This window comes from Phytophthora cinnamomi, assembly GCF_018691715.1.
Source record: "Phytophthora cinnamomi strain GKB4 chromosome Unknown Contig15, whole genome shotgun sequence".
In the NCBI taxonomy this organism is placed as follows: domain Eukaryota; phylum Oomycota; class Peronosporomycetes; order Peronosporales; family Peronosporaceae; genus Phytophthora; species Phytophthora cinnamomi.
Genome location: NW_027150948.1, coordinates 943,178 through 956,894, shown reverse-complemented (window position 1 = coordinate 956,894; position 13,717 = coordinate 943,178). Strand labels below are relative to the sequence as shown.

Sequence of the window (13,717 nt, the reverse complement as noted above, 5' to 3'; positions counted from 1 at the left end):
TCGGGTGCTCGTCGACATTTTGAAGAGCTACGCTCACTCATTCCAATACTGGATCGAGTGCTTATCGATTACAGAGTTTGCCATCAATAACTCAGTGCATGCCTCGACCGGGCATACACCGTTCTACGTGAATGCCATGCGACATCCACGTTTACCGAGTTTACTCGGAGTGATGGCTCCCACTTTAAGCGGGGGAGGATCTACGACTGCAATACAGCAGCCGCAGAAAACCGCTGACACTTGCACAGTGTCAGCTGCAACAACGAACAAAACGCATGAGTCTGCGCAGGCGCAGACTCCTCCAGCAACAAGGACAAAGACCACGGGTCTGCGCAGGGCGCAGATACCGCAAAGCACCACGCAGGGGCCGGGCCTCTAGCGGAGAGCGAGCTGAATGACTTCAGCTCGGATGCAATCAGCTTCCTTACCAAAAGACAAGCCGTGATTCGGTTTGTCCAAGATGCAATAGCAGCTTCTGTTGATCAACAGAAGCTGGACGCAGACAATGTGGGCAGAGGAAACACATATGAATTCAAAGTTAGTTCATTGGTTTTGTTAGGTACTCAAAACCTGCCTAAATATGCAGTTTCGGATTTCGGAGCAAGTAAGCTTGCGCCGCGCTTCATCGGGCCGTTCCCTGTGTTGGCACGGCACGGCAACGCTTACACGCTAGACATACCGTCTAGCATGCGCCTCCATCCGACCTTTTACGTCGGACGGCTGAAGACATACCTGCAGCACGAGCCATCTAGCTCGGCTGACCCGAAACCGCGGCAGGAGCCGAGGCAGAAGCGGAAGCCTTGGCCTCGGCGACGAGCAGCCTCTCCTCCAGCGCGCGGACGCGCTGGAGCAACCCCTTCATCTGGGTCCCCAGCTCGACCTGGATATTCGAGGCGGTCTGCGAGACCGCCGCGACTTGGGCCTTCTGGTTCGCCAGCTCCTGTTTCAGGGCGGCGAACTCAGCGCCCTGCAGACGCTCCACGGCGGTCACCCGGTCGTGGAGAGGCGCATACTGATCAGCCCGGGGCTGATCATACCCGGGGCGTGTTCCCACCCCCGCCACCTCCGATCCGAGACGCCCGCGGCTCAACCCGCTGGATTGTTGAGCGGATTGTTGACCATAGTATCCCGAAAACGAACCCTCAAGGGGCTCGTTTTCGTATTCGTTGGAGAGGATTTCCTCCCTATCGAGATACATGGGAGCCGCGGAACGTCTTGCTGGAGGACGTTCCGGAAATGGTGAGGGCGTACGAAGAGCAGTACGCGCTGGTGCAGCGGAAGTAGTGCGAGCGCTGCGGTCATCGCTAGCGCTCGAACCCTCACGTACTAAGAATTTAGCACGGAGCTCTTTGAGACTCTCGGGCACACGGAACGACGTGTACCCGTTCAGGTCGCGGTCGCTCAAGCGGACCGCGCCTGGGAAGCACTTCGCGCACTGAAAACCCTCGGGCACAGCGCACGGCACGTTAGCCTCCTCCGCAGCAACTTGGAGTTGCTCCAACTTTCCACGCTTCGAGTACGACTCGAAGCGATCACGTGCTTGCTTAATCCGATCACGGTAAGCATTCGGCTTCTCGTTGAAGTTCTCAACAAAACCATTCCAACTTTGACAAAGTGCCTGCCACTCGGGCACTTTGCTGCAAGAAGATGTCTTCTTGCTTTGGAACCATCGGAGATCAAGGGAGAGTCCGATGTAATAATCGCGCCTTTGATGCGTTTCCGCATCAAAGTGCAGCTCGGCAGCCACAGCGTCATCTTTGATGGCGCTGCATACGTATAACGGCACCTCATTCGGAGGTACCGAGTTCCCATACCGGTCCGAGATCTCGGACGCGGACGGCATCCACGGATCGCGCGCTGCAGGCGCAACGCGCGGAGAGCCTTGAGCTTTGACATCACGCGCTGCAGCAGCAGCGCGCGGAGTACTGAGAGCCCCAGCGGAAGCGAGTGGGGTATCGCTCTCAGTACGCGAACGCTTCGAACTCGAAGCGTCCGATTCGTCCCCTTCACGCGGACGAACGTTCTTGGCGTGAGGGTCGCGCGATTCGCTCGACACTGAGTCTTTACGCTTTGAGGGCGAGTCCTCCTCGCCCTCCATATCTTCATCGTCGTCGTCGAAGTCGACGACGTCGCCGTACTTCGCCTTCTGGCGTTCGAAGTAGTCGTCGATGGAGAGATGACTCCCCACCGACTTTGTGGACTTCTTCTGAGGCGCACTCATCGTTGAATGAGCGCGGGTTTCTTCTCCAAACGCGGAGAATTGACGAGTGGTCAATTCAGAGATTGACGTGCGGGGACCCCGCGCGTCTAACCTTAAGGGGGGGATGGTGTAACGGGGTTACACGCACAAGTGGCTACAAGCCACTGGTGATTTTAACAGATAAGATATCTGTTAAAAGTTTTAGATACTTCCTCACCCTGGTGTAAGTCACACCAATGGATACATTGAAGTGGGCTACCACAATGAGTGGTCCACACCTACCCAAATATCCTATTGGTAGAAATCAGCATCTTTCTATCAATTAGAGACGTGCATATTGGCGGGGCTCTGACAGCCAGCCGCTGTCAACCCCTTTTCATAGATGATAAACAGTTTTAGCAGATTTAGGAGGAAGATCAATTTACAAACAATACAGTTCTCATTTTACCTAACCTAAGTCACTTGTAGTCCTTATTTGATTTATATTATACTTGTGTACTCAAGTGTAATTAACTCAAGTTATTACTAAGTACTTACGCTTCCTCATACACGTAGCGCGACGTGTAAGCAAAAGTAGTGAGTCAAGATAGACCCAGTACACAGCGAGTCTAACTATCGAAGCACCACAGGAGAAGCGAACTACTGTCATGGCATGTTGTGGTACTACGTCGTCTGCCGAACAACCGCAGACCTGCGCCACGACTCCAATGAAGTTGATACACAGGCAGCGCTGTCGATGACTTACCTATCACAGGAGATCGCTGCAGAAAACACTCGCCGGGACTACAATCTACTCGCAGTGGTGGAGCTATTCGACCGTCGAGATGCAAGATGCAGCAAGGCCAGGTGTGACGAGGTCCGAGCCAATTCTTGGCCAGGACTCATCAGTCAGAAGCCCAAACCCTACCACGTACCGGCCACATGTCACTTGAAACGTGGATATTTCTTGACCCAAGTCTGGTTTTTGTTCATACTTCAAGTTGTGCTGGCTACATCTGGAAACTAAGCTCTGCGAACGTCGAGTTGCGGCGACCCCAGATCCCCAGGTCTGAGATTTGAATTCGGTCTGGAGTCTGAGGTCTGAGAATCGCTCTAGAGGCCACAGATCTGAGGTTCCAGGCCTTGAATCGGACTCTGGGCGAAGAGCTGAGCCCTGGCCTTCTGGGTTTGTGATTTGAAGTCCCATGGCTGCTTAAGTCTCAGATCCCAGGTCTCAGATTGGTGACCTCACAGTTTGGAATGCCCGGAGTTCTGAGACCTGAGAGTGATGGCAAAAGTCTGAGACTTGGTGATTTGGAGTTCGGTCTGAGGTTTGCCTGTGGACCAGACCCTGAGATGTGCAGTTTGGGGTCTGAGAAGAGGGCGTGGCGTGCGGCGTCTGATTTCATCGCGGCTTTGGGGTGCCACAACTGAGATATGGAGTCAACATCGTAATTTTGCCCCCAGCTCAGATTCCCGGCATCAGAGTCCCAGAATTCGAGCCAGAATTGAGACATGTCAAATCGGTTGGACAGCCGGGGTATGGAATCAACATCGTATTTTTGCCCCCCAGCTCAGGTTTTCAGCCCGGCAGTCCCTCAACTTGTGCCAAAACTGAGACACGGTGATTGTGGGCGCAAGTTGGTGTCTGGATGCACGATGTTCGTGAGGATAAGTGGCAACTGGTGAAAGACAGCTGACGCTCCAAGCCTAGGACGTGACTAAAAGCCTACGGCGTGCCTGCAGAGCCCGAAGTATGATTTCGTGGCCTCGCATATGAAGTGGGTACACAAGCGATGGCTACATTGCCGGTCTGGGAGCTGCGGTAGTTGCTCTTTGGAGTTGGCGGTTGCCGCTTGGAAGGTCGCTCTGAAGGGTCGCCCCGTTGTGGCTTTTCGGCCCCTGGTGTCGGGCACAAGATTCGGCCTGACCAGTCGCCTATGGATTTGGGCCAACGGGAGCCGCAGAATCTTGGCGTCATCCTGATTACACACTGATTTGTACCCAGAGTAATCAGTGTAATCAGGTGATGACAGACCAAGTCCGCCCAATCCCGGCCACAAGATCCTGGCGTAATCAGGATATCACTGATTTGCACCCAGGTGTAATCAGTGTAATCAAGTGATGACTGACCCAGACAGGCCAGCGGAAGGACGCCAAGACAGCGACACGCATTCACGGGCGCCGCCGAGCCAGTAGTTTAGTGGGTGTCTCACCCTTGTTCAAGGTGTACCCAGGAGATGTTTGCACCCCTTACTTGATAGGCCCTTTGTATGTGCATGTGCATGATAATAATCAGAGTTTGTTTTGCCCCGAAGACCGCAAGCTGCGGAGTTCGTCTTGCGCCGACGGGCGTGTTGCTACAGGGACCAAGTCCCTGCTCCCGGCGCGCGCAAGGTCAAGTGGAGTCGCTACGAGTGTTCTACGGTCAAGCTCAGCTAACTCCAAATAAATTCAAGTTCAACAACCAAGCCTTTTCGTGTTTCGGCCCGGTTTGCCTTCGTTGTTGTATTTCCACACGCGGGACATTGGTTTTGCTGGTTTTTCGTGCTGGTTGGCTGGTTTCCTGGCGGTGCTTCATATTTTCGGGCGGAAGGTGCTCCGCTCTGAGGTTTCGGCAGAGCAACACCTGGGATAGTGGTTTCTGGGGTTGCTGGTGGTATCCGTGTGGCGCGAATAGTCTGGGATAGTGGTTCCCAGATTCGCTGTGTCGCCTACATCAAGGCGTGGTGCGCGGAAGTCCCAGGGTGCAGAGCGAGAACCCTGGATCAAGGCAGGCTCAGACCGAGCCAACTCTCGGGGCCACTCTGGTCTGAGGGGCGAGTGAAGACCGTTGCGCGGCTCTCAGTCTGAGCCGCCGGAGGAAGTGTCATGACTGGAAGCGACTCGAAGCAGGAGTCGCTGAGCAAGGAGGAGGCTGTTAAGGCCCAGAGTCCAAGGGCCTGAGAAGAGAAGTGGACTAAGTGTGTGTGGAGTGAACGTGTTTATATTCAAGAAAACGGGGCACAGCGGACTCAGCACGTGCGTACAAGGGCCTTCCAAGCAAGGAGCAAGCTTCGTCTGGGGGCATCTGGGAACTGTCGAGTTCGGAGGCAGTTGGTGTGGCCGACGCAAGTCTGGGCCCACAGCGTAGCCTTAGGAAGAACCAAGTCAAGGGATTGCAAGAGTGAGGAACACACGCTTCACCCAGCTTGGGATCTGAGATCTAATCTCAGATTCTGAGTTGAGTGGTCTGAGATCGAGGTCTAGCCGCGAGGCTATTCCCTGATTTTGGAGCCCGCATCGCCACACGGGGGCTTTTCTTTCCACCAGGACCTCGTCAAACTTCGGGAAGACCACCAGTCATACCGCCGTACAGCACACCATCGCCACAAAGAGCTCCTGCAGTCGATTGCGTCGCTGAGGCGGAAAATGGGAAGGTGGTCTATACGATCGGGTAACCGGCGACGTCTGCGTCGCCACTAAGTCGAATGCGACAGGAGCCCAATAAGCAATCCGTCTACCCTTGCATGTTCGCCGTAGTGTTTGAGCAGGATCATAAAGTTCTTCAGTAACTATATTCTATCGGTGTCATTGCTGATGCTTTGACGGCCCAACCTTTTGTATTGGGTACGGTCACGTTTATAAAAAACGAGGCCAACGAATCTTCACTTCAACAACGCCATGCACGGCACTCTAGCATCTCACTTTTTCTATTGCCACCGACAACGCAAACGTTATGGTCAAACGGAAGAACAGTACGCTCAGGTGCGCTGCTCACTGTGACTTTAGTATGTCTGACCAGGGCGAGGGAGCACGTGGCCTCGGGCAAGGAGGTGCCACGCGCCATCGCAAAATTCTCCGAGATAGCATCCAAGGTATTACGGGGCCCGCGATACGTCGGATCGCCCGCCGTGCTGGTATCATGAGAATCTCTGGTCTTGTCTACCACGAGACACGTGCTGTTCTACGAGTATTTCTGGAGAATCTCATTCGAGATGCTGTCGTTTACACGGAATATGGGCATCGTAAGACAGTCACGAGTACGGAGGTTCTGTATGCGTTGAAGCGACAGGGACGCTTTCTATACGGGTTCTAGGCAACGCCCCAGCACCCGGCGGCACCTAAGTGCTGAGAAATACAGTAATATTCACAGTTCGGAACGAAGTGGAGAATTGTTGCTTATCCCCAATTGATGTCACGCACCGGTAAAATATCGATTTTTAATAGTGAAGTCAAGTCATGAATACAAATGCCCAGTCATGAATAGTGAAGCTGACGGACCACACACATTGCACACATGCTTAATGTGCACCATGCATCCGACGGTTCGGCTACTTTCTCCACAAATTACCACCAAAAGATATCACGTCCTTTAGAAAGCTTCATACTACACTGCTTGGAGGATGCGTGCGCACCCACATTTTCGTCAGATAATTTCCCAAAGCGGTCTGATACTGGTATTTCTATACAGTAATGAAGTCTTGCATGGTCATGGATACGGAAGCCAAATGATTTTGTCGTGCGACTGGCGCTTGTTGGGAAGCTCACATAGATTTCTACCAGAAAGTTGGCACGCCTGTCGAGGCGGAGGTCTCAATGCCCTCATTTCGCTTTTCGCGCCTAGGCCACCACACGTGCGTATGTCTATACCAGCGTGGATCCACCCTGTGCACTGCGAGATTCACTGACGCATCATCTGTAGCAGGGTTTACTGGAAGGCAATGTTGAGGTTGCACTTCGCTGTCTGATCGACTGGATCCCTACCGCGAGGCAGACGGCCTGCGCGTGCTGGCACGTGCCACCGGGGTCTGTGGTTGAAGATGGGAAGATCTCGCAACCTGATTGGCTGGACTATCTCTGATACTGGAATGTGATTGGACGACAACTTCAATTTGGGTGCTTATGATTTGCATGTGTTGAGTCAACCGTTTTGAGCCGCGGCCGTGACTAGGCGGATCAGTCTTACGACTGGCAACTTCGTTTGGACCGCAGCCGAGATCGTTTGGACCACATCTACAAGCCTCGCCTACTAGGGAACATTGCATACAGTAGGGACTACTAGCTGGCCAACACACTAACCTAAATCGAGCTCACTTTCGGATTTCCTTCCAACTACTCACTCGACTACCAAGCCTCATTCGCACACTCTCAATTGGTTATGAGCCCAAGCTACGCGGACACCATCATGCTCGTGGACGATAACTACTTCCACTGGGAGTTCAACATGCGGATGAAGTTCTCGCGCAAGGGACTGCTGCCCCACATCATCAAGGCAGAGTTCGACCCGGTGAGCAACCGCACCACGGATGCATGGAAGACCGACGATCTGAAAGCCCTTGGAGTGATCGCTGGCGACGTCAGCCTCACATTCCAAGTCTACATCCGTGGTGCGATGACTGCGATGGATGCATGGACCATGCTCCAGGAGCAGTTCAACCGGAGCACGCTCAAGAACCGACTCCTCATCACCAAGAAGCTGCATAACTTCAAGATGGAGCCCGGTACGCGGTTCACGACGCACGTGGACCGATTCAAGGAAATCGTGCTCCAAATGGAGACGATTGGTGAGCATCTCGACGAGACCCGCCAACTCGTGCTGCTGCTCGGCAGTTTGACCGATGAGTACCGGATGATCAGTACCGTGCTCGAGAACACGCCGAACATGACGCTCTCGTACGCAATCCAAGCGCTCGCTGGTGTTGAAGCCTCGGATGAATCGTCACCGGCTCAAGAGAAGGCGTTTGCTACGAAGAAGAAAGAGAATTTCAAGCATCGGTTCAACGGCAAGTGCTTCACTGCAAGAAGACTGGCCACAAGGAATTCGAGTGCCGCAAGAAGAAGGTCGACAACGAACGTGGGCAAGTCGCGCAAGCTGCGTCCAACTTTGTGTTTACGGCAACGGGTGCGATGGACAAGTCGGAGTGGCTCGTGGACTCCGGTGCCAGCTCGCACATGACCAGCGTCCGGGACAAGTTCGTGTCCATGAAGGAGCTGAAGACGCCAGTCCGCATCATGATCGCGGATGGCACGAAGATCGACGCAGTTGCAAAGGGCACCGTCGGAATGAAGCTGATGGACGGAACGTCTGTCACGCTGTCGGATGTGCTATACATCCCTGAAGTTGATGGAAGCCTCATCTCGGTTGCGAAGCTGGCCGAGAAGGACGTCGTCGCGCAATTCAGCAAGGACAAGTGTGTCTTTCGCTATGGCGATGCTACCGTCATGGAGGCCAAGCGTTTTGGAAACGTCTACAAGTTGAAGACAGTGGGGGGCGAGGTGTGTCGTGCGGCGACGGCATCTCGTAAGGAGCCATGGGCCGTTGTGCACGCCCGTCTCGGCCACATCCCGTTCAAACGTTACGAACAGCTGTTCACCATGGCAGACGGAGTGCCTTGCGTTTCGGATGGTGTCACAAGTGGTACCGTCTGCGCTGGCTGCTGCATGGGCAAGATGAGAGCGGACGACTATCCGCGCCACCCGGAGAAGCTCGTCAAGAGTGCAGGCGTACTGGATCTGGTGCACACGGACGTGATGGGTCCGATGCAGACCAAGACACCCGGTGGCTGCACGTATGTGGTAACCTTCATTGATGACTACTCACGTCACGTGACCATCTACTTCATGAAGGCCAAATCGGAAGTGCTGTCGAAGTTCAAGATCTTCAAGGCGGCAATGGAGAACGCAACAGGCAAGGCGATCAAGCGCCTACGTTCTGACAATGGTGGCGAGTACACGGGCAAGCAGTTCAAGGCCTACCTCGACCGCAGTGGCATCAAGCGTGAAAAGACGGTGCCATACACGCCTCAGCAGAATGGACTGGCTGAGCGCATGAACCGAAGTTTGGTGGAGATGGCGCGCTGTATGCTCTACCACGAAGCCATCGAGAAAAAGTGGTGGGCCGAAGCCGTAAACACGGCTGCGTGGATCATCAACCGGCTCCCCAACTCGGTGAACGTCAAGACGCCCTACGAAATTGTGCATGGAACCAAGCCGCAGCTTAAGAACATGAAAGTATTTGGTTCAGTTGGCTACGCGCACATTCCCGACGAGAAGCGCCGCAAGTTGGATGCTAAGGCCTTCAAGTGTCGATTCGTGGGCTACGAGGATGGTGTCAAGGGATACCGAGTTCTCAACGTGGCGACGGGAAAGGTGCAAATCGTGCGCACCGTGAAGTTCGTGGAAACAACAAGTCTGGATGACATGGTGGAGAAAATGGAGCTGGATGACAATGAAGTCAAGGTGGAGCAGCCCAGCCATGGTGGGTATCAACCGGACGAGTCAGGACAAGTCGTGCCAATGGATTCTGAAGTTGGGGACGTTATCCCACTTCAACGTGACATGGGCGTAAACGATGCGATCGTGCCATACGGATCGACACATCATATGATTACCCGATCGCGTGCTCGCCACATTGACGAGACAACGGATCCCGAAGAGGCAGGCGCTCGCAAGAAGCAAGTCGTGGCGCCCTCGACTACTGGCACTAAGCGCCAGAAAATGATGCAAGGGAGAGCTCAGGTCAACAAGGACCAACTCGCAATTGAAGGTGGCCAAGCAATGGCTGCAACGGAAGAGGTCCCGACGTCATATGAAGCAGCTATGGCGAGTGCGGCCCAAGTGGAATGGAAGAGGGCTATGCAGAGCGAGTTGAAGTCGCTCGTGGCCAACAAAACATGGAAGCTGGTGCCGAGACCAGCTCACCAACGACCGATCGGCTGTCATTGGGTATTCGCATTGAAACGCAACGAGAAGGGACAAGTCATTCGTCACAAGGCCCGTGTCGTAGCCAAGGGTTACTCGCAACGTCACGGAGTGGACTATGAAGAGACGTACGCCCCGGTGGCTTACCTGAACTCGATTCGCGCCAAACTGGCGAAGTGCGTCGCAGATGGATACGACATCGAGCAATGCGACGTCGACACCGCGTTCCTGTACGGCAAGCTAGAAGAAGAGATCTACATGGACTCGCCAGAGGGACTCCGAGATCTCTTGACACTTGCCGAAGACGATGGTGAAGAGGACGTCGTTTGTATTTTGCTGCAAAGTTTGTACGGACTCAAGCAGGCGTCACGAGTATGGAACCACACGATTGACGCGCACCTCAAGGTGATGGGATTCAAGCCTGCTGACGCCGACCCGTGTGTGTACACAAGAGGGGATGGAGACGACCACTGCATTGTGTGTCTCTACGTGGACGACATGCTGATCGCATCGCGGGACAATGCGGTGATTACATCGGTGAAGGCTGGAATCGCGGAGAAGTTTCGAATCAAGGACCTCGGACGGGCACGTTTCATTCTTGGAATTGAGATCGACTACAACATGGATCGCAAGACACTGAGGATCTCTCAACAAGCGTACACCGAGTCGATCATCAAGAAGTTTGGGCAAGAGAACTCGAAGCCGTGCGCATCGCCTATGGAAGCTGGAGTTCATCTGACCAAGGCCGACGAACCGCAGGCGGAAGAAGAGAAGACCAAGATGAAATCGAAGCCCTACCGATCGCTGGTGGGCAGCCTGATGTACCTGGCATGTGGAACACGACCTGACATTTCGGTCGCGGTTGCCAAGTTGAGTCGTTTCCTGAAGAACCCTGGCCAGAAGCACTGGGACGCCGGAATCAAGGTAGTGCGCTACCTACTGAAGACCAAGGACGTGGGCATCACGTACGATGGGTTACGTGGAACCGAGCTCGTCGCCTACTCAGATGCGGACTGGGCCGGCAGCCGCGACGACCGTCGTTCCGTAAGCAGGACGATGTTAATGATGTGCGGTGCTCCTGTGGTGTGGCGTTCGACGTATCAGAAGACTGTCGCGTTAAGTTCTACAGAGGCCGAGTATATGGCACTGAGCGAATGCGTGAAGGAGTGCGTCTGGATGCGCCGTCTATTGAAGGACATTGGCACTGAACAAGTGGGGGCTACGGTGATCTATGAAGACAACCAAGGCGCGATGGCACTGGCGAAGAATGTTGGATACCAAGCTCACACGAAACACATCGACATACGCTACCACTTCATTCGCGAGAAGGTGTTGAGCAACGAAGTCGCGCTGGAGTATGTGGAGACCAAGAACCAGCTCGCTGACTTCATGACGAAGGGTCTATCGTCGAAGACACTCCGCTACTTGATGATGTGTAGCAACGTTGGACCCAAGCTCGAGACATCGAATTGAGTGGGGGTGTTGAGGTTGCACTTCGCTGTCTGATCGACTGGATCCCTACCGCGAGGCAGACGGCCTGCGCGTGCTGGCACGTGCCACCGGGGTCTGTGGTTGAAGATGGGAAGATCTCGCAACCTGATTGGCTGGACTATCTCTGATACTGGAATGTGATTGGACGACAACTTCAATTTGGGTGCTTATGATTTGCATGTGTTGAGTCAACCGTTTTGAGCCGCAGCCGTGACTAGGCGGATCAGTCTTACGACTGGCAACTTCGTTTGGACCGCAGCCGAGATCGTTTGGACCACATCTACAAGCCTCGCCTACTAGGGAACATTGCATACAGTAGGGACTGCTAGCTGGCCAACACACTAACCTAAATCGAGCTCACTTTCGGATTTCCTTCCAACTACTCACTCGACTACCAAGCCTCATTCGCACGCTCTCAATTGGCAACAAGGTTGAAGGCTGGTGAGCCGCGACAACGTACACGCAGGATCTTCCTGCCGGTAAGCTTGCGGCAAAGCTTGACGTAGTTGTGTCGAACTAATCGTTCACTGATTCATCAGGTTGGAGCTCGAGTTACTCAGCGCGAGCCATTTACCGGATAGCATCGTGCAACCACGCTCTACGGGACCACTAGGTTATCGGTGCTGTACACACTGTATGCAAGCTGAATTGAAGAAAGAAGAAGAAGAACGAAGTTGATTAACTGGGAGCCAGACTTGTCGAAGTGCTGGCTAAGCAAAACTCAATCAAACCTAAGACAGGTATCCATACACGCGTAAATGCGAGTTGAACGTCGTCATCTATAGGTTCAGGGAACCCCAGGTGGCGCAAGATTGTCCTGATCTCGTCACTATTAAGATTGAACTTGGTTGATCGGCGATAGAGGTGTTGGTAGTGTTGTCGAAACGAGTCGCTCAAACGGGGAATATTTGGGCTGATTGCACGCACCCCGTGGAAATGGATACCGTCCCGGAGACGCCATAGCGCGTGGAACACAATGGCTGTGTGGATGTGCCATAAAATGAGAAGAACCTCACGAAGATGGCGCCAGTCGTCATGGACATCGCGGCCGGACGGGAAGATCAGCAGCTTCCAACCAAGGGAGCATCTAGAAGCTGGGGTGCAACGGTTCCCAGACCTTCTGCCAGCACACGTGGACGGGGTCACACTCGAAGAAGCAATACGTAGTAGTCTCGATAGCCAGGCAACCTGGGGCACACAGTGTTGCGCCTGCGGTGATACTGCGCTCAGATAGCATAGTCGTGCGCCCAATGTCAGGTTACCGAAGTAGATCCTCAAGGCGCCATCGCGCACTACCGGAAATAGAAAATTGCAGAAAGAAGTATTGTGCTGTGTAGATAAAATGTTGCCCTGTTTTATGAGATCGACCGCTCCACAAATCATGGTATAACAAGAGTTGTTAGCAGGAGCGACCTCGTTATATTTTGATCGACCTCGCTATAATCAAATCCACAAGGAGATCGATCACCCTCGATAATACAGCTGGCCTAACTAGATTGATCTTTCCTTTTTATTGACCTCGTTTTTTATTAGATCGACCTCGATTCATTATAACTGGAGAGTGAAAATGACAAAATGTTTGCGAAGCACAATTAGGCTGATGTTGTCGTGCATTTACAATGACCATTTTCTACAAAGCCGTGCTTCGCCCGGAACAGCTCTGGATTTTGCGGCAAGCGTGCGAAAATAAGTATATGATAATACAGTCAACGCTAATACTAGATCGATGTAACTTAAACCGGGAGGGCTGCTTGAATCCGACGGTTCCTAATAGGATTGGGTGAGATGTAAAATACGCAAGAATGTTATAGTGCGTGACCCACGGTGATTGCCTAGTTTGGCAAGATGAAACTGTGCGTGACCGCCATGATGGATAGCCTAGTTTGGCAAGATGAAACTTGTGCGTGACCACTATGACGAGTTGCGATAGAAGTGGACGAGAATTTCGCAATATCCCTATGTTGAAGTATTTTTGTGCTACAGTGTGTATTCCAGCCGAATTGATCGTCGAAATATTTTCTGACGTCAAGTGGAATCCAAGAGTTATGGCGGCGACATTGCACCGAGATAATGAATCGCACGCTGAAGCGAACGATGATATCGACGAGGTGGAGGACGAGAAATGCAGCAAGTTGGCCTCAACGACAAGAAATGTTGTTCTTCTTGATCGAAATATTATCTCGATCTCGAGGTCGACCATGTCACGGCAATCTGTATCAATGTTTGCAGCTGCACTTCACAACTCAGGTGTTCCTAACCAAGTCGCAGACGACCTAGTTCAGGCGTGCCGCCATAAGTAAGCTACCTTCCGTGTCCACGGCATTGATCCGCTATTCTTTCATCTCTTAATATTTTATTACTTAA

The 13,717-nt window shown here is 53.1% G+C and overlaps 1 protein-coding gene across 1 annotated transcript in view; it reads left to right on the top strand.

Moving 5' to 3' along the window:
- IUM83_09579 (uncharacterized protein) overlaps positions 1-13,717 on the top strand; it is a gene marked incomplete at both ends in the record, with an annotated part of 45,600 nt that overhangs the window by 5,349 nt on the left and 26,534 nt on the right. The gene's annotated exons all lie outside the window — the stretch shown is intronic.